Source organism: Zalophus californianus, chromosome 7 (assembly GCF_009762305.2).
Source record: "Zalophus californianus isolate mZalCal1 chromosome 7, mZalCal1.pri.v2, whole genome shotgun sequence".
Lineage (NCBI taxonomy): Eukaryota > Metazoa > Chordata > Mammalia > Carnivora > Otariidae > Zalophus > Zalophus californianus.
In genome coordinates, this window is record NC_045601.1 from 20,724,294 (window position 1) to 20,749,804 (window position 25,511).

The window sequence follows — 25,511 nt, forward strand, 5'->3', positions numbered from 1 at the left end:
CTGCAGGTGTCTAAAATGAGTCTCTTGTAGGCAGCATGTAGATTGGTCTTTTTTTTTTAATCCATTCTGATACCCTATGTCTTTTTTTTTCAGATTTTTTTTATTATTATGTTATGTTAATCACCATACATTACATCATTAGTTTTTGATGTAGTGTTCCATGATTCATTGTTTGCATATAACACCCAGTGCTCCATGCAGTATGTGTCCTTTTTAATACCCATCATCAAGCTAACCCATCTTCCCACCCTCCTCCCCTCTAGAACCCTCAGTTTGCTTCTCAGAGTCCACAGTCTCTCATGGTTTGTCTCCCCCTCCGATTTCCCCCCATTCATTCTTCCCTTCCTGCTATCTTCTTCTTCTTCTTCTTCTGTTTTTTTTTTTTTTTAACATATAATGTATTATTTGTTTCAGAGGTACAGGTCTGTGATTCAACAGTCTTACACAATTCACAGTGCTCATCATAACACATACCTCCCCAATGTCTATCACCCAGCCACCCCATCCCTCTCACCCCCCACCACTCCAGCAACCCTCAGTTTGTTTCCTGAGATTAAGAATTCCTTATATTCATTTACATTCAGAGTGATTATTAATAGATATGGATTTAGTGCCATTGTATTACCTGTAAAGTTGGTGTTTCTGGAGATTTTCTCTGTTCCTTTCTAGTCTTTATTGCTTTTGGTCTTTCTCTCCCATTCAGAGAGTCCCCTTTAATATTTGTTGCAGGGCTGGTTTAGAGGTCATAAATTTCTTTTGTTTTTGTTTTCTGGGATACTCTTTATCTCTCCTTCTATTCTGAATGAGAGCCTTGCTGGATAAAGTAATCTTTTTTTTCTTTTTTAAGATTTTATTTATTTATTTGAGAGAGACAGAGAGAGAGAGAGAGAAAGTGAGTGGGAAGGAGAGGGAGAGAGAATCTGAAGCAGACTCCATGCTGAGTGAAGAACCTGATGCAGGGCTTGACCCCACAACTGCGAGATCCTGACCTGCGCCAAAACCAAGAGTTAAATGCATAACTAACTGAGCCACTCAGGTGCCCCACTGGATAAAGTATTCTTAGCTGTATATTTTTCCTATTTGGCACATTGAATATATCATGCCACTGCTTTCTGGCCTGCCGAGTTTCTGTGGATAGATCTACTGCTAACCTTATTTGTCTTCCTCTGTATGTTAGGGATTTCTTTTTCCTCGCTGCTTTCAAGATTCTTTCCTTATCTCTGTATTTTGCAAATTTTACTATGATATGTACTTGGTGCTGGCCTGCTTTTGTTGATTTTGATGGGAGTTCTCTGTGCCTCCTGGATTGAATGTCTGTTTCCTTTGCCAGATTAGGGAAGTTTTGAGCTATTATTTGCTCAAATAAACCTTCTGCCCCTTTTTTCTTCTTCTTCTAGGTCTTCTATGATATGAATGTTAGTATGCTTTATGGAGTTACTGAGTTCTCTAAGTCTCATTCCTGATCCAATATCTTTCTTTCCCTTTTCTTTTCAACTTTATTATTGTCCATAATTTCATCTTCTATATCACTTATTCATTTCTCTACTTCTTCCATCCTGTGGTCATTAACACCAGTTGGTTTTGCATCTCAGTTATGGCATTTTTTATTTCGGCCTGACTAGTTTTTAGGTCTTTTATCTCTGTGGTAAGGGACTCCCTGATTGTTGTTTTAAATTCTGGTACAGGCATATTACTTATATCTGTTTTGATTAGATCCCTGGCCATGACCTCTTTTTTTCTTTTGAGATGAATTCCTCCATCCTGGCATTTTGTCTAGGTCTCTGTCTTCTTTGTGTTAGGAAAGCCTGTCATGTTTCCTGCTCCTGAGAGTGATGGCTATATTAAGAAGAGATCATATATTGTTCAGATCCTGATGCTTTAGGAAGTGTCTCTGGTGTATGCTGTGTGTACTCTGCTGTGTGTTTTGGCTGCTCTTTCCCTCATGCCAGTCCTCTGCAGTGTTTCTCCTTGCCTGCAGTGGGGAGTGTTTGGACCTTGTCCACTGTGTGACGAGTTTTAACTAGGTGTGTTGTGGTCTGCTTGTTAAAAGAGGCTAGATCCTATTTTCCCTAGAGCTGAAGCTTTGTAGCATTCTAGGGTTAGTAGACTTGGTGGGTCTGGTGGGGTGGTGGTGTGCTGTGCGGGCCTTCTGGGGGAGGGGCACATTGCTGCTCTGACTCTCAGGCACACTTGCCCTAGTTCAGAAGCACTTGCAGAGTGCATGGGGCAGAGCTTAGTGTATGCAGCTTAGGCCTCCACTGTGAGGCACTGTGCTACTCACTGAAATTCATCAGTGCTGATGGGTGGGAGTAAAAATGGCCTCAGCCTGCAGTCTCCTCTCCAGAGAGGGGTGTTTGCACCCACTGCTGTTCAGGAAGCCCTCACAGGAGAGCGAACAATCTCTCTTCATTTGTCCCAGGCATTCCTCAGATCCCTGCTTCACCCTGTGTATGTCCCAGCCGTCTGCCCATCCGGCAGCACAGTGCTTCTGTGTTTTATCTCTGGCATGCTGACTTGGTTTCAAAACTCCAAATGTTAGGGATCTGTCATGGTGCATACCCGCGCTGATCCTCTGGGAGAGGGTCTTGCTGAGCTGTGGCTGGTGCTGGTTTGTCCCGGAAGGGCAGTTGCAGGAACATGAAGGGGCTTGGAGTTTATGGTAAAGTGCAGCAAAAAGCTGGCATCCAGGTTTGCTGCCCTCAGCAGTGGCCTCTGTTCCTATCCTGAGCTAACAGAGTAGCTCAATGGTGCCTGTTGGTTCTTTTGTCCAGGAGAGGCAGGGCCACCTCTCCCAGATGTAGTCCTACAAAGGGAACTGTCTCTCCCAGTGTGACTCCGGGGTTCCTCAAACCACGCTGTCTGCTCTAGGGCCTCTGCCCCATCTTGTCCACAGGGGTACCACTGTGGCCACCAGGCTCCACCCAGTGATGGTGGAGACTTGTAAAACTTCAGACTTTGAGCTTCATTGCTCGGAAAATCTTGCAATTATCAGCCCCTCTTGTTTTCCCCATCAATGGTTTTGCGCCCTGCTCTCTCTGTCTTCCCTCTCACTCTGATCATGGCTCCCTCCCCTCCACAGCACCAGGGATTCTTTTCTCCCCCAAAGCACAGCTCCGTACTTCTTACCTTCCACGATGTGGCCTCTTTTCTCCCTCTAGTTGTGCGTTTTTTTCTCTCAATCCTCAGATCAATTTCCTGGGTTTTCAGAATGATTTGATATTTATTTAGCTGTGTTCGAGGGATGAGGCAAGCATAGAGTCCTCCGACTACTCTGCCATCTTAACTCCCTTCCTACGATTATTTTTATCTATCACAATGTGGAGTTCATCTCTTTTGGAAAGCAGGAAAGAGCATCTGAAACTCAGAAAGAGGCAGACAGATTTACAGTGGGCAGTGAGAAAACAGGGCTGAAAGGGCCCTTAAAGATGCTCTGGTTAGCACAGGTCACGCAGCAAGTAAAGAGAAGAAACACAGTGCTATGGAGTCCACAGTGTAGCTCTTAGGGGCCAATGGGCAGAGATCTGGTAAGCCCACTGTTGCACAAAGTAGTTCTGGCAGCTGATGCCTGGATTTGAAGAGTGGGATATAGAGAAAGCCTTAATCCTGAGGGGCATCAAGGCAGGACTCTGTTAATGAGCTGGGGTGTTAATGAAAGGAGCAGACTAGAGAAGAACCAAGGGTAGGCCTGACACAGGAAGCAGATTAAGAAGAAAATTTCAAGTGAGAAAACAATAAAGGGAATTGTAAAGGAGTCTTCTGGCCTGTGGTTTTCTATACCAGTGTTTGGTCTCAGAAATCGCTTACATGCCTAAGAAATTATTGGCAGTCTCAAAAGTAGTATATTCTCTGTAGCAGCACATTTTTAATTGGGAAAATAAAGAAAATCTGGGCACATAGAGGCCTATATTTGGAAATGGGGAGATTATTATAAAAACCTTTTCAAATTACTGTGCATATTCATCTTTCATACAATACCAGAACTCAAGAAGTGATATTTCTTAAAACTTAGTTGCAGTGCAGAATCTGAAATTGTATCAATGATATTATCTTAAAATCCCTTGGTCTATCTCATACTTAAAATAGATGTTGGACCCATGCACGATTTTGTGATATGCATTGGTCATTTCGAAATTATTAGTGCAGCAAGTAATGCAACCTTTTCCGTGTTGACTACTTTCATTATGCAATGTTAAAAAAAAATCACATATGATAGGATTGTCATTGCCTTCATTAGAGAAGTGTTTATGGTTATGTATTTCAGATGCTAACAAGCTAATGGTGGCAAATACATATTTTATACAATTCTAAATTTTTCTTGAAAGCATGAATTTTATCATTGATAACAAATGCTATCAGTTGTTTTGTTGGAAGTGACAGCCTTACTTGGTTGATTGCAGAGAAAATAATCTGCCAAATGCCCAATTCTGAAGAAACAAAGGCTGGCCCTCTGTCATTCTTTCCAGTAAATATGGCATTCCTAAGGATGTTAGCTCCTGGATAAGATGGAGCAACAGGAACTGGATTTACCTAACTGCCTGATTTTTAAAAAATGGGCAAAGTATAGAAACAACAATTTTAAAGATATTGGGAAATGATCCCTGAGAGATGGAAAACAAACAATGTGTCTTTATTAATGCTCCAGCCTACAACCTTAGAGAGTTTCCAGGTCATGGTGCACAGAGGGGAAACCAGGACAGAGCCTGTCAGATTACCCAAGTGGTGAAGGTGGAGCTGAGAGTCCGGGCAGAACAGGGCAGCTAGAGTTAATGGGATAAAGTACAGGGAAGGAAAGAACTGACAGAGAAACCTACAGATTTGCAGAGAGTTCCCCAAAGAATATTCAACTGCTTACTAATCAGCATGTGCTTATAACAAAGCATGCCGGATGTCAGGGAAAGAATCACCCAAACAATTAGAGGTTACAGTGCTATGATCCTTCTTGTGTGTATCTTTTGGTAAGTATACATAACACTTCTGCTGGGTAAATGCCTAGGAGTGAAACTGGATTGATAGGGCATGTGTTTGTTCACCTTTAGTAGATGTACCAACTTACACTCCCGCCAGTGGTGCCAGTTTTCTCCATCCTCGTTAATGCTTGTGTTGTCTATCGTTTTTATTTTTGTCATTCTGGCAGGTATAAAATATTACCTCATTCGATTTTAATTTGCATTTTCCTGGTTACAATGGAATCAAGTTCCCTTTTATATGTTCATTGGCTTTGTTCATGTAACCATTATGGTATAACTAATCATTGTATTTATTACAATCAATTGTAATAAAAATCAATTTCTTGTTCTATTGAGTTAACAGAGTTTTTTTTCCCCCTCTCTAGAAATAATATACTCAGACATCAAAGCTTAGAGGAAATTCTTTGTCAGAGTTGTTTAACCAACTTGCCAACAGTCCACTGAAAATCTAAAATTTAGGAAAAGCACTTATTTAGTAAGTAGCTTTGGAAAAACTTCATTGATTGCACTGGCTGGAAATATATTACCAAACTGAATAAGTCTGCTCAAGTTTTAATTAACCAGTGGGTGATGATAAGATCTCAAAATGAACTGAATAGCAAAGCCTTTCCCTCATGGGCTTGTGGGGGAGGCTTGCTATTTCCAACCTTCATGTTAGAGCAACTCACCTCACAAAGTCTGAGGCTTGGGTACATGGGGCAGAAGATGTTATCATGTGATACTGGCAAATTTTCTCTCAACAAAATTAGAACAAATTGACAGATCTCTGTCAACTTTAGAAATAACTTTGCTATGTAAATAAAAATAAGACTACATTGAAGGGGGCATCTGGTGGTTCAAAAATAGATTGCACATGGCCCAGTGAAAATTAGCTATCATGAAAGGGTTTGCTAATTATTTTTTCTTTGGCGCTGTCATTCCTGAAATACCTCTACCACCTGAAGCCTTATGCTTAGTTTTTCTCAAATCACTTGACTTAAATGTTTAAAAAAATTGTAGTGTTTCTAAATATACCAGAGGCATAATCCCAATTAACATAAAGAATCTGTAAGTCACAGTGGCCTTGACAGAGGTGATAATGGTATCATTAGACATTCTACATCACCCCTTAGGTAAGAGCGAAGCCTGTGAAACTTCCCACATAAAACAAAATGTCGCAAAGTAAATAGATATGAAATAGTTCCCTGACCCTAATGCTTCTGCTTCTTACATTTTGTACTATTCATTTTGATTAGACCCAGAGTGTTTCATTATGATTCTCATGCCACTCACAATAACTCATGATTTCAACAACTGGGGGAAGGTTTTTGAAAAAAAATGGGAGGGACTCTTTATCTGAATTGTGTCTCCTTAGTGAAACTACAATGGGACAAATCATCTGTTAAGTTGCAAATTCTTAGCCTATGTATCTTTTCCGAGTTTTCATTTTTCTATTTAAGTGAATAAGATAAGCAGTGATTCAAAGAGCAGGTATCTTATGTACTATTGGTGATAAGGAATTTGGCTTAGGGTCTAGTTATAGATTTTGGTTGTTTGAGCACAAAATTATAGTTTTAGGTGAAACAAAAACAGCAATATTTAGGAGAATTTACTAAACATCAAGGCATCATGCTAATAGGTCTGCTTGCTTTGATCCTTTCTTCTTCCCATTGATTGTACAAGTTAAATATATATTTCTATTCTGCAGACAAGGAAACTGAGGCTTCACACATTTACATCCCTTTCCTTTTTCCTTTTTAATATTCTGACTCATTAGAAGTCTCTTTTGCTAGTCTTTTTCTTCTACCCTGCCCTTCAGAGCGGTTTCCCAAATCTTGTTGTCTTTTCCCCCTGTAGTCTCCATGGAAAGTTTGACTTACATTATGGTTTCCTATAAGTTTGGGTAATGATATAGAAAGTGTTAAATACACCACCAATTAAGTGTGAAAACCAATGACAGATGAAGGAATACTTCCTTAGGGGATCTTAAACATTTTGGGTATTTCAAATAAATAACTTTTTAAGTTAAAAATGAAATAGAGGGGCACCTGGGTGGCTCAGTCATTAAGTGTCTGCCTTCGGCTCAGGTCATGATCTCAGGGTCCTGGGATGGAGCCCAGCATCGGGCTCCCTGCTCGGCGGGAGGCCTGCTTCTCCCTTTCCCACTCCCCCTGTTTGTGTTCCTGCTCTCGCTCTCTCTCTCTCTGTCAAATAAATAAATAAAATATTTAAAAAAAAGAAATAGAAAATAATCACAACACGGTGTTTGCTTCAATTAACCAATTAGGTGGAATTACTACTCTCTGTGCCCTTTGAGAGAAGGAAAACTCTATCTTATACATATTTATGTCATGAAGAATTAGATAGCCATTGACATAGAGCAGGCACTCAGTAAGTATTCAAGAAATAAAATAATAGTAATATGATTTTAACTCTTTAATTCTAAAGTCCATGAAGTATGAGAAGTCCTATCACTTTAATGTAATGAAAGTCTTTTCAGATGTATTAAAAAGTAGATATGAATGGCACTGCTTGCCAACCAACCACAGCATACATTTATATAGAATATTTATATCCCACTTTCTTTAGTCTAATCCTTAATATATCCAGTCTAATCCTCATTCCTCTGAGTCATTTTGGGCTGTCAAGAGTTATGCATAAAATCATGGTGATATGCTTATGATCTTGGAGTTTCAGACACTTTAGTATGAACATTCTGGTGATTTCGAGGTTTGTTAAAAAGTCCTTGTTTCATCATTGCAAGACAGTTTGAAGTTCCTTGTATTTTATGAAACTAAAAGTTTGGCATTTACCCTTGTAGACTATGTTGAGCCATTGCTATTTTTAAACATTTTTAAAGCCCTGAAATATAATAAGATTTGTATTTGAGAAAAATACTGAAAACACTATGTAAGGGAAAGATATAATGAAGTGAAGGAAAACTAGAGGTAAGGCATTACCTAACAGACTTATGTAGTAACCAGGTAAGAGATAATGACACTCCCAAACTAATATAGCCAGGATGAAGAAAGAAGGGCATATTGGAAAGATATTAAAAATGTGGAATTATCATCAGAATTGGTAGCTGATTGGATGTGTAGAGTGGGGGTGTAGGAGAAGTTTAAAATATATTGATCAAAGAGGATAAACAGAAGTCCTTAAATCAAGTTTCCAAGGTGTGTACCTGGGTGAGAGAATCAAGCCTATTGATTTCTTTCCTTCCTTCAAACAAATTTACCGAGTGCCTTCTTTATGCTAGCCATTTTTCTAGGCTTTGGGACTTCACAATGAGCAAAACTCGGTTCTGCTCTCAAGGCACTACATTAAGGAGACATTGAATGAATGAACAAGTAAATGCAGTGCATGTAAGTATTATGGAGAAAAAAATACAACAGGATAGACTTCTACTATGAATTTGATGGAGTAATTGGTATCAAAGCAATTGGCCCACTAAAAACAACTGTAAAAGCTAGAATAAAAAATAAATGAAAAGGACAAGTATTTGAAAACTTCAGAGAATATCCAAAGTAACCAGGACTTCAGGAACAAGGTTCCAGAGGAAAGGGATAGCACACAGGTGTGAACCTGATATACTGCACACAATTTTCCCCTTGAGGAACCCTTCGGCTGCATTTGTTGACTCCAACATTATGCATGTGTGGAACAGTTCTCTAAGAAACCAAGCTGAGGCAGTGACAAGAGGCTAAAAAGCTAAGAGAAATTTATCAAGAAAAAAAGTGAATCTGCCAAGGAAGTTAACACCCCAGGACTAGGCCATAAGAATAAGAGTAAGTCAGAAATAAACTACCATCAGGTGGATCAAGAAGATCAACCAGTATGTTACAGGGTTGCCAAAATAGCATTAAATATTCTTTGGAAGAAGACAGCACCACCCAGTGCCTCCACAACTTCTTATATACGATGTCTGCCTTTCTTTCCTTTTTTAACTTTAAAAATTTTTTAAATTTCAGTATAGTTGACATACAGTGTTATATTAGTTTCAGGTGTACAATAGAGCAATTCACCAATTCCATACATCACCTGGTGCTGATTACAATGTAGCGCACTCCTTAATCCCCTCGCCTACTTTACCCATCCCCCACTGACCTCCCCTCTGGTAACCATCAGTTTGTTCACAATAGTTAAGAGTCTGTTTATTGGTTTCTCTTTCTTTTTTCCCCTTTAATCATTTGTTTTGTTTCATAAATTCCACATGTAAGTGAATCATATGGCATTTGTATTTCTCAGACTGACTTATTTCACTTAGCATTATACTCTCTAGCTCCATCCATGGCATTGCAATGGCAAGATTTTGTTCTTTTTTATGGCTGAATAATATTCCATTCCATTATATACATAAAATCAGCTCTTCTTTATCCATTCATCTATCAATGGACACTTGGGCCACTTCTATAATTTGGCTATTGTAGATAATGCTGCTATAAACATAAGGATGCATGTATACCTTTGAATTAGTGTTTTTGTATTCTTTGGGTAAATACCCAGTATGGTGATTAATGGATCTTAGGGTAATTCTATTTTTAATTTTTTGAGGAACCTCCATACTGTTTTCCAGAGTGGCTGTACCAGTTTGCATTCCCACCAACAGTGCATGAAGGTTCCTTTTGCTCCACATCCTTGCCAACACTTGTTTCTTGTGTTGTTGATTTTAGCCATTCTGACTGGTGTGAGGTAATATCTTAGTGTAGTTTTGATTTGCATTTCTCTGATGATAAGTGATGTTGAATGTCTTTTCATGTTGGCCATTTGTATGTCTTCTTTGGAGAAATGACTGTTCATGTCTTCTGCCCATTTTTAATTGGATTATTTGTTTTTTTGGGTGTTGAGTTGTATCAGTTCTTTATTTATTTTGGATACTAACCTTTTATCATTATGTCATTTGCAAATATCTTCTCCCATTCCATAGGTTGCCTTTTAGTTTTGTTGATTGTTTCCTTTGCTGTGCAGAAGTTTTTATTTTGATATAGTCCCAATAGTTTATTTTTGCTTTTATTTTCCTTGTCTCAGGAGACATATCTAGAAAAATGTTGCTACGGCTGATGTCAGAGACCTTACTGTCCATCATCTGTTCTATGATTTTTATGGTTTTAGGTCTCACACTTAGGCCTTTAATCCATTTTGAATTTATTCTTGTGTGTGGTGTAAGGAAGTGGTCCAGTTTCATTCTTTTGCATGTAGCTGACCAGTTTTCCCAACACCGTTTTTTGAAGAGACACTCTTTTCTCCATTGGATATTTTCCTGCTCTGTCAAAGATTATTTGACCATATAATTGTGGGCTTATTTCTAGGTTTTCTATTCTGTTTCATTGATCTATATGTCTATTTTTGTGCCAGTATTATACTGTTTTGATTACTACAGCTTTGTGATATGGCTTGAAGTCTGGAATTGTGATGCCTCTGTCTTTGTTTTTCTTTTGCAAAATTGCTTGGCAATTCGGGGTCTTTTGTGGTTTCATATAAATTTTAGGATTTTTTGTTCTAGTTCTGTGAAAACGGCTCTTGGTGTTTTGATAGGGATTGCATTAAATGTATAGATTGCTTTAGGTGGTATATACATTTTAACAATATTTGTTCTTCCAATCCATGAGCATGGAATCCCTTTCCATTTTGTTGTGTCATCTTCAATTTCTTTCATAAATTTTTTTAAGATTTTTTATTTATTTATTTGACAGAGAGAGACACAGTGAGAGAGGGAACACAAGTAGGGGGAGTGGGAGAAGGAGAAGCAGGCTCTCTGCTGATCAGGGAGCCTGATGCAGGGCTCGATCCCAGGACCCTGGGATTGTGACCTGAGCCAAGGGCAGACGCTTAATGACTAAACCACCCAGGCAACCCTCTTTCATAAGTGTTTTATAGCTTTCAGAATACAGGACTTTCACCTCTTTGGTTAGGTTTATTCCTTAGGTATTTTATTATTTTTGGTGCAATTGTAAATGGGATTTTTAAAAAAAATTTCTTTTTCTGCAGCTTCATTATTAGTGTATAGAAATGCAAGAGGTATCTGCACATTGATTTTGTTTCTTGTGACTTTAATGAATTCATTTATCAATTCTAGTAGTTTTTTGGTGGAGTCTTCAGCATTTTTATATATATTTCTATATATTCTATATATTTCTATATTTTCTATATAGAGTATCATGTCATCTGCAAATAGTGAAAGTTTTACTTCTTCCTTGCCAATTTGGATGCCTTTTATTTCTTTTTGTTGTCTGATTTCCATGGCCAGGAGTTTCAGGACCACACTGAATAAAAGTGGTGAGAGTGGACAGTCTTGTCTTGTTCCTGACTTTGGGGGCAGGCTGCCAGGTTTTTCTCATTGAGTATGATGTTCGATATGAGTTTTTCACATGTGGCCTTCATTATGTTGGGGTATGTTCCCTCTAAGCCTACCTTTTGAGGGTTTTTATCATGAATGCCTGTTGTACTTTATCAAATGCTTTTTCTGCATCTATTGAAAAGATCATATGGTTATTATCCTTTCCTAATTGATGTAATGTATCACATTGGTTGATTTGCAAATATTGAAACACCTTGCAACCCAGTAATAAATCCCACTTGATTGTGGCAAATGTTTTTTTCAATATATTGTTGGATTATGTTTGTTAGTATTTTGTTGAGAATTTTTGCATCTATATTCATCCGAGATATTGGGCTATAGTTCTCTTTTTCTGAGGTGTCTTTATCAGTTCTGTATCAGGGTAACGATGGCCTCATAGAATGAATTTGGAAGTTTTCCTTCCTCTTCTGTTTTTTGGAATAGTTTGAGAAGAATAAGTATTAGCTCTTCTTTAAATGTTCGGTAGAATTTGCTGGTAAAGACATCTGGTTCTGGACTTTTGTTCCTTGGGAGTTTTTGTTGTTGTTGTTGTTGTTGTTTTATTACTGATTCAATCTCCTTGCTGGTAATGGATCTGTTCAAATTTTCTCTTTCTTCTTGCTTCAGTTTTGGTGGGTTATATGTTTCTAGGAATTTATCCATTCCTTCAAGGTTGTCCAATTTGTTGGCATATAGTTTTTCATAATATTCTCTTAGAATTGTTTGGATATTTGTGGTTGTGGTTGTTTTCACTCCTCTTTCATTTGTAACTTTATTTATTTGTGTCCTTTCTCTTTGTTTTTTGATGAGTCTAGCTAGAGGTCTATGAAATTTTTTATCTTTTCGAAGAAGCAGCTCCTGGTTTCATTTATCTGTTCTAATGATTTTATAGTTTCTATTTCACTTATTTCTGCTCTAATTATTATTATTTCCTTCCTTCTGCTGGTTTGGGGTTTCATTTGTTGTATTTTCTTTTTTTCCTAGCTCCTTTAGTTGTAAGATTAAGTGGTTTATTTGAGATTTTTCTTGATTCTTCAGGTTTGTTATAAACTTCCCTCAGTGCCCTCCCCAGTGCCCTCCAGGCTGTCCCTGAGCCAAGCCCACTAACCTTTAAAACTTCAGGCTTTAATCTTCGCTGGTTGCAAGAATTCACAGAATTTGGCCCCTCTTGCTTTCCAAACCAATTGCTATGGGAAATCATCTTCCCTATGTGCTGCTCCCCTGTGTATTAGTCTGTCTCTTGTCCTTCTCTGAAACCAAAGCTCTCTCCCCACCATGCAGCCACAATCTGTCTCTCTCCCAAATTGTGTCTCCATACTTCCTACTTTCTTCTCTGTGGCCTCTTCTCTACTTTTAGTTGTGGAATTTGTTCTGCCAGTCTTCAGGTCAATTTCTGAGGTATTTAGGATGATTTGATAGTTATCTAGTTGTATTTGTGGGATCAGGTGAGCCTAGGGTCCTCCTACTCCACCACCATCTTGTCTCCTCAATGTCTGTCTTCCAATAAAAAATTTACACAGCATGTTGCAAACATGACCAAAATGAAAAGCAAGAGAAAAAATAGACAATAAAAACAGGCTACAGATGATCTAGATATCATAGTGTGAAAGTTACTTTTGTATAGCATGGTATCCCAAAACTTGGTGGTGTCAAACATCTTGATGATTTTGAGGATCAAGAATTTGGGAAGAGATTGGCAGTTTTTACGTGGGGTCTTTCATATAGTTGCAGTTAGATGTTGGGTAGGGCTGTAGCCATCTCTAGGCTTTACTGGGCTGTATATTCAAGGTGATTTTTCACATGTCTGGCAGTTGATGCTGACTGTTGGCTGGGAACTCAGCTTGGGCTAAATGGGGGCAACAAAGCATAGCCTCTCTAGCGTTGTGGTTTCATTGTAGTTGGACTTCTTATTTGGGAACTGGTTCTCCTCAGTATAATCATCCCCAAAGAGTCAGGCAGAAGCTGTAAGGCCTTTTATAACACATCATTGGAAATTACATGGTATCACTTACGTGTGCTTTTTGGCTCAAGTACATATAAAAGCTGTGCAGATTCAAGGAGAAAGGACATAGATCCTGCCGCACAACAAGAGGAGTGCTTAAGAATTTGTAGGCTTTTTTAAATTGCTAAATGGAGATATAAAATATAGACTTTAAATAATTATGATTAGAATTATGTCATCAAAATGGTGGAGTAAGGAATTCTGAAAGTTTACTCCTCCATAAAAGCAAATTTAAAAATTGGCCCAAACCGTAAGAATCAAATTTTTAAGAACTTTGGAAATGAACCAAAGGCTTGCTGGCCTGGAGGGCGTTTATTCAAGAAAAATGGTTGAATGTTAGTAAGCACAATGAGCTCTGTAGCATTTTAAGTTTCCCCAATCCTATGTCCCCTTTCTCAGCTCAGCAGTAGCTTTAAAAACAACAGCCCAGGTTCTCAATACTGGAAAAATCAGGATGGACTTGATTTACAAAGAATTATAATTTGTTTTGGTAGGCCTGATGGCTCCCTGGCAGATTGACTCAGAAGGCTTATCTTTATTTCATCTGACTAAAACTAGCCCAGGGCTAAGGCTGCTAGTTGGGGGTCATTTACAGGCAAATATTTTAGCTGTTGCTATCTAAGGTGGTAAATATTAGTTGGGCAAACAACAGACTAACCAAAAAACTTGGGAGAAAAGGCTGGTGCAAAACATGTCCATAAGGTTTTGCAAAGCTCTGACATATTCTTAAAGTCATATTCTAGAAGGACACATACATACCTAGGGCTATACTCAGGAAAACCTGAAACGTCCCTAAGCTTTTACCCCTGGCTGACCTTGAAGTTAAGGAAGTAGGAAGTGAAGGTGAAGGCAGAGTTGTAAACTCCGCATGCACACACACAGCCCTTTCATAGAGATTGGGAAGTGTTTTGGCTCTAGGCATTTAAGGAAATTTTAATCTAATCATTACCTGACTGCTAAGCTAATGGAACAGATATTTCAGGAGTCATACACAACAAAGAATAAATATTTTAGAGAATTAGTTTAGAAAATTCATGAAATAAATAAACAACAACTATTATAAGCACAAAAATAGCTTATAGGTGAGGGAAGGGCATTTTATTTCCAGAGTTGCCACATTTATAATATTAAAAATGTCCAGTTTTCAGTAAAAAATTATGAGACATGCAAAGAAACAAGAAAGTATGGCTTATACATAGGAAAGGAACAATCAATAACATTTTTTTCTGAGGAAGCCCAGACATTGAATTTTCTAGGAAAAAAAACAACTTTAAATCAGCTATTTTAAAATATGTCCAAAGAACTTAAGAAACCCAAAGAAGTAAAGAATTAAAGGAATCCTAAAGAATTCAAGGAAAGTGTGAAAACACTCTCTAAAGAAAGAATATCAATAATGAAGTAGAAACTATAAAGAGAAACCAAATAGAAACTCTGGAGTTGGAAAGTAAAACTGAAATGAAAATTTACTTGAGGGGCTCAAAAAAAGGTTTGAGCAGGCAGAAAAATGCATCGGTGAACCTGAAGATAGGTCAATTGAGATTACCCACTCTGAAGAACAGAAATAAAAGGAAGTACAAGTGAACAAGTAAAGATAAATCATCCAATTTAAAAATGGGCAATTGATTTGAATAGTCAATTCTCCAAAGAATATATGCAAATAGCCAATAAACACATGAAAAAATGGTCAATATCTATAGCTATTATGTAAATACAAACCAAACCACAAAGAGGTAGCATTGTACACTCGTGAGGAAGGCTATAATCAAAAGGAAATCCAGTAGCAAGTGGATGCAGATGTGCAGAAACAGCAACTCTAATATATTGCTGGTAGTAATGTAAAATAATGTAGTCACTGTTGAAAAGTTTGGGCATTCCTCAAAAAGTTAAGCATAGCATTACCTTAAGACCCAATAATTCCACACATAGGTACATCCCCAAGGGAATCAAAAACATATGTTCACATAAAATGTGTCCATGAGTGTTCACAGTAACATTATTTGTAATAGTGAAAAACTGGTAATAAAAATATCCAATAACTGATGAATAAACAAAAGGGGTATATTCATAAAATGCAATATCATTTGGTCTTAAAAAGGAACATTCTACAACATGGAAGAAACTTGAGACACAAAAAGACAGGTATCATATGAGTCACTTATATGAAATATCTAGAATAGGCAAATCCATAGACACAGGGTAGATTAGTGGTTGAGAGGGGAAAGGCCAGGAAAATTAGGATGGATGCTCGTAGGGATGGAGTTTCTTTTGAGGATGGAACTGGAATATTTCACTTGGAATTAGACACTGGTGATGTTTGGACAGCATAGCCAGAATACTAACAAACACTGAATTGTACACTTTCAGTTGGTGATTTTTATGTTATATGAATTATTTCAATTTAAAAAATAACTATGATTAGTATTTTCAAGCCAGTAGGTAAAAAGATAGGTATTTAATTAGAAAACTAGATCCTATTTTTTTAAAATCAAATGGAAATCACAGAAACAAATATGATTACTTAAATTAAAAATTTGCTATAAGGTATATAACAGATTAGACAGAGTAGAAAAGGTTAGTGAAGTGTAAAATAAATTGGTAAGAAACATTCAGATTTAAGAGCAGAGGGAAAAAAAAAAACAGAAAATACAGAGAAGAGGCCAATGGAAAATGGTAGAAAGATCTACCTGCATATATTTTGTATCCCAGAAAAAAAGAGACTAGAACAGAAAAAAAATTTTTTAAAAGAGATATTGGTAGAGAATTTTCCAAAAATGACAAAAGCCATCAAGCCACAGATTTAATTTAATATTTTCAAAGAAGAAATGCAATAAAATAAATAACTACAATATGTTCTTCAGGTAGAATGGACATGATCCCAGTTGAAACCCCATACATAGAGAAAGAATGAAGAGCATTAGAAACAGTATATATGTGGTTATATTATGCAGGAACATTCACTGTTTAAAATAACAGAAGTAACTATTATGAGGTTTCACCTCACACCAGTCAGAATGGCTAAAATTAACAAGTCAGGAAATGACAGATGTTGAGGAGGATGCAGAGAAGGGGGAACCCTCCTACACTGTTGGTGGGAATGCAAGCTGGTGCAACCACTCTGGAAAACAGTATGGAAGTTCCTCAAAAAGTTGAAAATAGAGCTACCGTGTGACCAGGCAATTGCACTACTGGGTATTTACCCCAAAGATACAAATGTAGTGATCCGAAGGGGCAGGTGCACCCCAATGTTTATAGCAGCAATGTCCACAATAGCCATACTATGGAAAGAGCCAAGATGGCCATCAACAGATAAATGGATAAAGATGTGGTATATATATATATATACACACACACACACACATATATATATATATAATGGAATATTATGCAGCCATCAAAAAACACGAAATCTTGCCATTTGCAACCATGTGGATGGAACTAAAGGGTATTATGCTAAGTGAAATAAGTCAATCAGAGAAACACATGTATCATATGATCTCACTGATACGAGGAATTCTTAATCTCAGGAAACAATTTGAGGGTTGCTGGAGTGGTGGGGGTGGGAGGGATGGGGTGGCTGGGTGATAGACATTGGGGAGGGTATGTGCTATGGTGAGTGCTCTGAATTGTGTAAGACTGATGAATCACAGACCTGTACCTCTGAAACAAGTAATACATTATATGTTAAAAAAAAAGAAGAAGAAGAAGAAGATAGTAGGAAGGGAAAAATGAAGGGGGGGAAATCGGAGGGGGAGATGAACCATGAGAGACTATGGACTCTGAGAAACAAACTGAGAGTTCTAGAGGGGAGGGGGGTGGGGGCATGGGTTAGCCTGGTGATGGGTATTAAAGAGGGCACATTCTGCGTGGAGCACTGGGTGTTATACGCAAACGATGAATCATGGAACACTACATCAAAAACTAATGATGTAATGTGTGGTGATTAACATAACATAATAAAATAAAATTTAAAAAATAAAATACATGAATAATTGGATATATATAAAAATCTCTAGGCCTTAGGATAGTCATTTTAAAAACAATCTAAATATATGTAACCTACTAGCTAATAAATGGATGGAGGGAAAGTGGAATGATTTTAAAAAACCTGATTAATCCAAAAGAAGACAAGAAAGGAGAAAACAGAAAAAACAAAACAAAGTATAGTTAAGAAAAGAAAATATGGGACAAATAAAAAAAATCATGATAAGTTTAACCCCCCAAATATCATAATTACATTATATAAAAATAGACTAAGTGTTGTAAATAAATGAAAAAAACTGTCAGACTATGTTAAAAAAAACCCAACTATATTCTGCTTATAAAGAGCACACTTTAAGAACACAATGTAAGACATATAGTAATTACAGCAATGCATGCAGAAAATATAATTTAAACTATTTGACTTAGCTGAAACAAAACACATTTGATGAATCACTAATTTAAATGCAAATGGGCTTTAATCTATTCATTAAAAGAAACACATTTTTAGATTGGCTTACACAAAAATTCTAATATATAATTTTTTTTTTTATTGTGTTGAGCAGGGAGCCTGACATGGAGCTTGATCCCAGGATCCCAAAATCATTACCTGAGCCATAGTCAGACGCTTAACCAACTGAGCCACCCAGGCACCCCTACTTGGTTTCTTAATTCAAGAGCACTTATTGTCTGTGGAGCACAAGTTCTTTAATAAAGGGTGCATTTTGGGGAGAGTCTTTCTTCCTCTGATTCTTTGATGATATTTTGTTTCTATAAAGGCATTATCATCAGATGCTTCCTTCTTTCTCATCACCACCAAGCCTCGGTCTGGGAAGCATTTTCACAACAAAGCTGTCATGCTCTTCCCAGAAGCAATGCCTTCCTCAGGGCCTCTGCTGGTCCTGTGCACTTTCTAAGATGGTCTCTTTTGACTCCCTATTGTCAGTGCTCCCATCTACCGGGTTTTAAATCTTTTTCGTGGTATTCTTCAAGATACAACCCTTCCCTCCTGGGGGCAAGCCTTAATCACTATTCTACTACAACTAGGATCCTGGTGTATTCTCTTCTCTTCTGCTTAATCCCTATCTGACCCTCTACCCTGGTTTGTAATCCAGATAATGTTTACTTACATGTAAATCAACATTTTCAATATCCTCTGCCTCCTTGCTGTTGTCATAGGGTGTGGGTGATGTCATTTGCTGTTTGCTGTTGTTGTTGATAATATAAATGGTTGGGGGGGACTATATGTGGGAGAATTTGAAGTTAGGTGACCACATTGAGCCTATGGGAAACCACAAACTCGATTTTTCTTTAAACTCTAATGTTTGAAATTAGGAAGACTGGTAACATACCTGGAAAAGCCTCAGATTGTATAAATCATTATTTTAGCATTCATGTTTTGTATGATAATTTTATATTTTGCTAAAAAATTTCTGTCTGAAGTTAAAACTAAATATTTTTTCAGCATTTTCTGCGCCTAGATTTAGTTCCTTAGCACCAGTTAATTTGGCAGTAATTTTGGTAGTTCATTTTTCATATTCATCTTTAATTGAAGACAAGCAAATTCACTGCTTTTAAAATATCTAATCTAAGATATCAGACAGATGGAGATGGAAAAAGAAGAAATTTCATTCCACTTATCTTCTGTTGTATATTATTACTAAGTTTTGCCTTGTATGCTATCTATGATTTTTTTTAACTTTCAGTTTCCCTACCGAAAGATGTCGATACAATTGTCTTTTTTGACCTTTAGGGATTATTTGCTTTTTTTGTTTTCCCTCAAATATGTTTTTAACCTGTGTCGAAGAATTCTATTAGTCGTACAAAACAGTTTTTAGGGTATTTGACTTTCAATCAAATCAGAATATCACAATCATATAAACTTTTTATTTAAAAAACAAATCTATCAACTCTTTTATAAAAAAGAGTTAAAATATGTTCCTGTTTTACAAAAAGTCATCAGTAGTATTTATAGGAGACATTCATTTTTTCTGCAATGATGTACATATATCATTCCTTATAATAAAATCTTATATTTTCATTTTTTTTACCATCTTAAAGATAGTTAAGGGGAATAAATAATTCTAAGTTCTGCAAATGTTTAAAAATCTAGTATATTTGATCTCATAATTTTATTTTTCCTAAGTATATGATGATAAAATTAAAGTTTTAAGTTCAAACTATTGTAATATTCTCTATATTTTGAGAAATATAAATTAAGGATCTAGTATATATGCCAAGACTTGTGGTAGGTGTATAGAATATGGAATCAAATAATATAAAAAACACCTTTGCTTGCAATAGGGAAAGAGATTAAACAGTCAAAAAAGTGGACTGAGGGACAGATTAAAATATGTCAGACTATGGTAAATGTTTTATTAACAACTAAAATAAGGTGTAATGTGATAACTAACGGCTAATTTAGATTGGATGGATAAGGTGAAGATCATTTTAGGAAATGAAAACAACTTAATAAAAACAGAAAGCCAATATTGACAGAAAAAGGCTGGGAATGAAGAGGGTTGTTTTTTTTTTCTTTATAAAATTTTGGCTTTTTATTGAAACTATCAAATTACTGTGAATTAAGATTTGTGTAGATAGTATTTGTAAATAATTTGAGAATCTAGTGATCTAAAATCATTCATTGATTGAACTGTTTCTCAATGGAAAACCTAATGGAAAAACTCAGTTTTGATTATGAACTCTCCTGTACTATCTGGAAATGTGGTTCTAAGGAAACTCTGCCCCCTTTGAAAGCAACACTTCCCTAAGGATAACTTCTCAGCACTAACAGCTGGGTAACTCTCTAGTTTAATGAAAAGAAGTACTGGAGCAAAGAAAATATGGTATCTACCTCTGCAGTCTTCCAAATGGTTCTTGAGGCTTTTAACGTGCAATGAAGATGAAGTGTCAGTGTTGCATGCAAATGTTAAGGTCTTCTGAGGTACCTTGTCTTCCTCACTGTGTTTACAAAACAACATGTAAAACCATCTGCCACAGCAAGGAAAGAAAAACCATTTTTCCTCAAATAAAGCCCAAAGATGCATAATAAAATATGTATGTGAGAGTGTGTATGCATTATAAATTATAATCAAGAAGAATTATATAATTTTGTGTGATGTCGATAATTGTACACTTTTCTAAAAATTAGGATGATTCTCCCACCATGAAGAATAGCTAATGTATATATTGAGAGAGAGAGAGATACATCTGGATATTCAATGTTATTCAAAGTAATAGATAAACAGCTCCGCGGGAAGGAAGGGCTCTGTTGTACAAAGAATGAGATGGCTATGGATGAAAAGTGTTCCGAGTGGGGAAGACAAGTGAAGGTTAAGTACCTGAGCATATGAAAGAGGGGAATACTGGCTCAAAATCATAGAGAGATAACGTGAAAACTAAGGAAGGATGATATAAGATGAAAGGAAGAAGGAAATCATTAATTTAAATAATTTTTTTTGGTTATTGAAGAAAATGCAAATTTAAATGTGTATTATAATTTTGAGGGCTGCCAGATGGAACAATGGGATTAAGATGCGTAACATTTGGACTTCCAAAGGATATGAAGGAATGAGACAGCAAAAAGAAACAAACAAAAACTATCAATGCAAAAAGAGAAAAAAAGAAGAAAACCAAAGAAAATAAGAAAACATAATAAACAGAAAATACAAGATAAAATGCTAAAAAAAATTTTAAATATCCACAATTAAATAAATATTAATGGGATTAAGATACACTCTTAGATTGGGTAAACTAAAGATTGATCTCTTCCCTGGATTAAGAACACACACTTAATGAAATGTCATTTAAAGTTGAGAATAAAGCATTGGTAAAAGAAATTTCCAGCAAATACTTAGAACGAGGAAGTAGATGTGGACATTTAATAAAATCGGGTAAATGAAAATTCAAGTCAAAGGCTTTGAGTTGAAGAGGACAAAGAGACGCGTTTTATACTGAAAAATACAATCTGCTGAGAAGACATTAGCCATTTTTTTGGCTTATATTACTTCAGGAGTGTCCTTATTGGTTTCCATTCTTTTCACCCTTGCCCCTGTGCCTCTTCTTTTTAATAGAGAAGTCAGATTTGAAAGTATCATTGCTCTATTTACTGCCCCCCACTGGCTCTCAAATTCACTGAGGCCAGAAGCCAATTCTTTACTAGGGCCTTGAAGCTCTACCTCCTTCCCCCCCAATTACCTCCTAACAACCTCATCTGCTACACTCTTCCATGACTTACTTTGCTCCAGCAGAGGAATCTTGTCGCTCCTCAGACGTGCCCCCAGCACCTCTGGCCTTCCCACCAGCTGTTCCCTCTGCCTGTTACACTCTGTCCCTAGAAAACAACAGGACTAACTCCTTGACCTTCTTCAGAATTTGCCAGCCTATTTAACATTGCTGCCCTCCCTTTCAAGCTCCACATGCCTGATTCTCTTTACCTTATCTCTCATTCACTGGTCTTAGAGAAACAATATTGTAAGGGTGCGGACATAATGCTGGCTCTCTATGGTTGCCAGTGGCAGCAGGATGAAATTCATTTTTTTTATTATGTTATGTTAATCACCATATATTACATCATTAGTTTTTGATTTAGTGTTCCATGATTCATTGTTTGCGTATAACACCCAGTGCTCCATGCAGAATGTGCCCTCCTTAATACCCATCACCAGGCTAACCCATCCTCCCACTCGATGAAATTCATTTGAACCATGCTAAGTCAGGAATACTTCAGTGCTCCGTGGAAGAAAATTTCTTTAAACTCCATGAATGATTATACAAAGCAAAAATGGCCACCAAATATAAAGGAAAAAGTGGCTTCTCTTTTGAAAGCTTGATATTATTCAGAATGAAATGTGTATCTGTACACTTAAATTGAAGAAGAGAATCTTTTTGATCAGTAAGGTCATCTTTGAGTGTATTTTGAGAATGATCCAGGAATTTTTGGAAGATGTAATGAATAACATACAGTCTCTTTGAAGTCAATTAAGAAAATGGATGAAAGCAAGGGAATACAAATGTGCATTAAGAATGTCACATGTAAAATATTTAAAAGATTTTTTAAAAAAATCAAATTTCATTTCAATTTTTGACCTCTCCTAATTTTTCAATTTAATGCTGAAGAAACTCCAGAGTAAAAGAAATTGATGTTCAAATTTTTATATAGTGTCCTTGCACAAGAAAAAAATCCGTGTATACGTGTGTGTATATTTTCCTTCCTAGGTGATTTCAAGAATGCATAGTTGCATTTGTTTTTGCATTGTTTTCCTCTATATATTTAACACTTTGCTCTATTAACTCATCTCTAGAAATGATATTAATCCATTCAAATATTTAGAATAATGTGTGCTACAATGGTAATTGTGGAAGTTAAGACATTTCAACACAAATCTGGTTTTGAGAGATTGTACTGTCAGAGGAGAAAGCTACATATAAACCCACAGGAATAAATAAGTTCAAGGCCTGATTCACAGTATGGATGATTACATGCAAAGGGAACAGTGTGAAGACTGCCATGATTCTAATCGAAAGAACAGAGTGAAACGAGGAAAAAACAGTGACTCCAACTCTGTCCCTTCTGTGAACTTCAGCCAATACTGAATCGATTATTTCCTGAAAGGATGGGGATTGCTGCTTGATGCCTAGACTATCAACCATAGAAGAATTCAGTGGAAGCTCCTGGAGGTGGGATATAGTAAATATTGCTACATTCTTTACAAAGCTTATTCACAATTATTTTTCATTTTATTATTATTTTTTATATTTGAATTCCTACATAGGTTTTTATATACAAAATTTAAAATATCTAAGTTAAAAGATTTTGGTTAAAGAGAAAGCATTAATTTTCATGAGCCTCGTGCAATTGATAACATTTGAGACTTAGTGGGGAAAGTACTTAATAATGATACTTAAATTAATTACAATCTATTTAAGTGGAAAGACATATCTTTGAGCTTGGCCAACCAAAGGTAACATGAAGGAAACATGCAGTGCTACTTTCCAGCTAGTGTCTGGATATCTTTCTTTGTAGAGAGCAAATACCTTAAAAGAAGCAAAAAAAATCCCCCGAAATCCAGGTTTCCCAACAGTGAGAGTATAAATGACAACAAATGGCATTCTTGACTGGTATGGCCTCTTATTCTTTTCTACAACATTCCCAAATATCAGGCTGTTTTAGAAGAATGAATTGGTTTAGATAAACCAAGTATAGCTAGTTTGGCAAACTAGTTCATGAATCTTTAAAATGTTCATTCCCACTGTAATTTTACTTCCATAAAATATTACAAAATTCAGAAAATGACTTACATAGGAAGTTTTTAATTGGAATTTCACATATGGGAAAACACACAAGCTTTTCTACGTAGTCTACCTACTATAGTGTACCGTATATAGCTACATAACTATATTAGATAAATAAGTAGATCTACTTTGGTATACAACTATAACATCAACTATAATAGTAGACCTATATGTATCTATATCTATATCCAGGAGAGGGACCACACATAATTATAATACTTCTAAGAACACAGGGTGCCTATTGTGAATTATATATTCACACTGTGATATAGACTGTGTAATGATTTACACTCCTACACTTCTGTATGCTTTACTTATTTTTCTATAACTGATCTAATTTTTCTGAATAGACCATACCCTGCTAGGCATTAGGGTATAAATAACTTAAATTTAAAAATTTCCAATTCCTGCTCTTTCTCTCTCTCCCACTTTAGTAATTTACTTTAGTTTAAAACAAGCTCTCTCAGAGAAGTATGTAGTCAATTCAAAGCTACACTCACCATCAGGTTTTCTCTATTCTGCATCTTCCTGCCTGATATGTTATTTGGAATTAAGGGAAAGCTTATTGTCCTGAAAGGGTGGGACAGGGTGCAGGCTTTTTGCTGGTTTTAGTTGTAGGGCAGCTGGTGGAGGTGGGAAAGGGCTGGTGCTGCTATGGGTTTCTGGTTGGAAGCTTCCCCTGTAGGCCACTGCTGGTGTAACCTCTGACCCCTGCCTGGAGGTTCTCACTTTTCCTGATGGCCAGTAGCTTCCCGAGAGGGTAAATTGGCCTAAGTTTAAGTAACATGGAGCAGTTTGAATAACATTTCTGGTTTCCAATGACATAAAGATAACCATTTTTTTTATAACTTTTGCACAAAAATTGACAGAAATATATGACACATCTATAAGGAGAAATTCTTTGACTTATAAAGAAAATTGGAAAATAGAGGGGAAAAAAAGTATCTTAACTAGGAAAAGTATAAAACTGGTATTTTCAGGTATTTTAAGCTAATCTCTAATCGTATGTATATATATATATATATATATTTATCTACTATAAAAATAGTAGATTAAATAGACTATGTCCACAAAAGTACAGATTCAATTCACCTGTTAAAGATAGTAAATTAAACAGAACATATATCTATATGTTATTAAATCTATACTTTGGTAGATTTGTTAAATCTTTGTAATTCTATTGGTTTTCACTTATATAGTTTGAAGATATGGCTTTTTAAAAAAAATCATAGTGTAGGGGCGCCTGGCTGGCTCAGTCTGTAGAGCATGTGACTCTTGATCTTGGGGTTGTGAGTTTGAGCCCCATGTTGGGGGTAGAGTTTATTTTTAAAAAAAAAAGTGAAAAAGGGTGTACTGGGTTGGTTAAGTATCCAACTCTTATTTCGACTCAGGTCGTGATCTCATGCGTTGTGGGATCAAGCCCTGAATTGGGTGGGCTCTGTGTTTAGTGCAGAGTCCGCTTGGGATTTTCTCTCCCTCTCTGTCTTCCCCTCCCCCACACTAGCATGCGTATGGGTGCGCCCAAGCGCAGGCTCTCTCTCTCAAATAAATAAATAAATCTTTAAAAAATAAAAGAAAAAAAATCATAGTGTAGCATTTCCTATTATTTCTTTTAGTACCTTTTTCTCCTTAAATTACTCTTTTATCTGATAGTAATGTTATTTTGTTTAGTATTTGTCAGCTGTATCTTTTTCAGTTATCCTGTTTTAAACCTTTTTGCCTCAGATATATTTCTCATAGATAACACATATCTCTTTATTTTTAATCCAAATCTGATATTATCTACATTTAAAACCTAATCCATTTATATTTGTTGTTATCACTAGCACATTTGAACTTTATACCATCTTATTTCAGTTTTCTGTTTACCCTTTTCTTTATTTCTCCTTTGTTTACTTACCTCCAACTGAAATGTAAAAGCTTTTTACAAATTCTCTTAAATGGTTATCTTTGA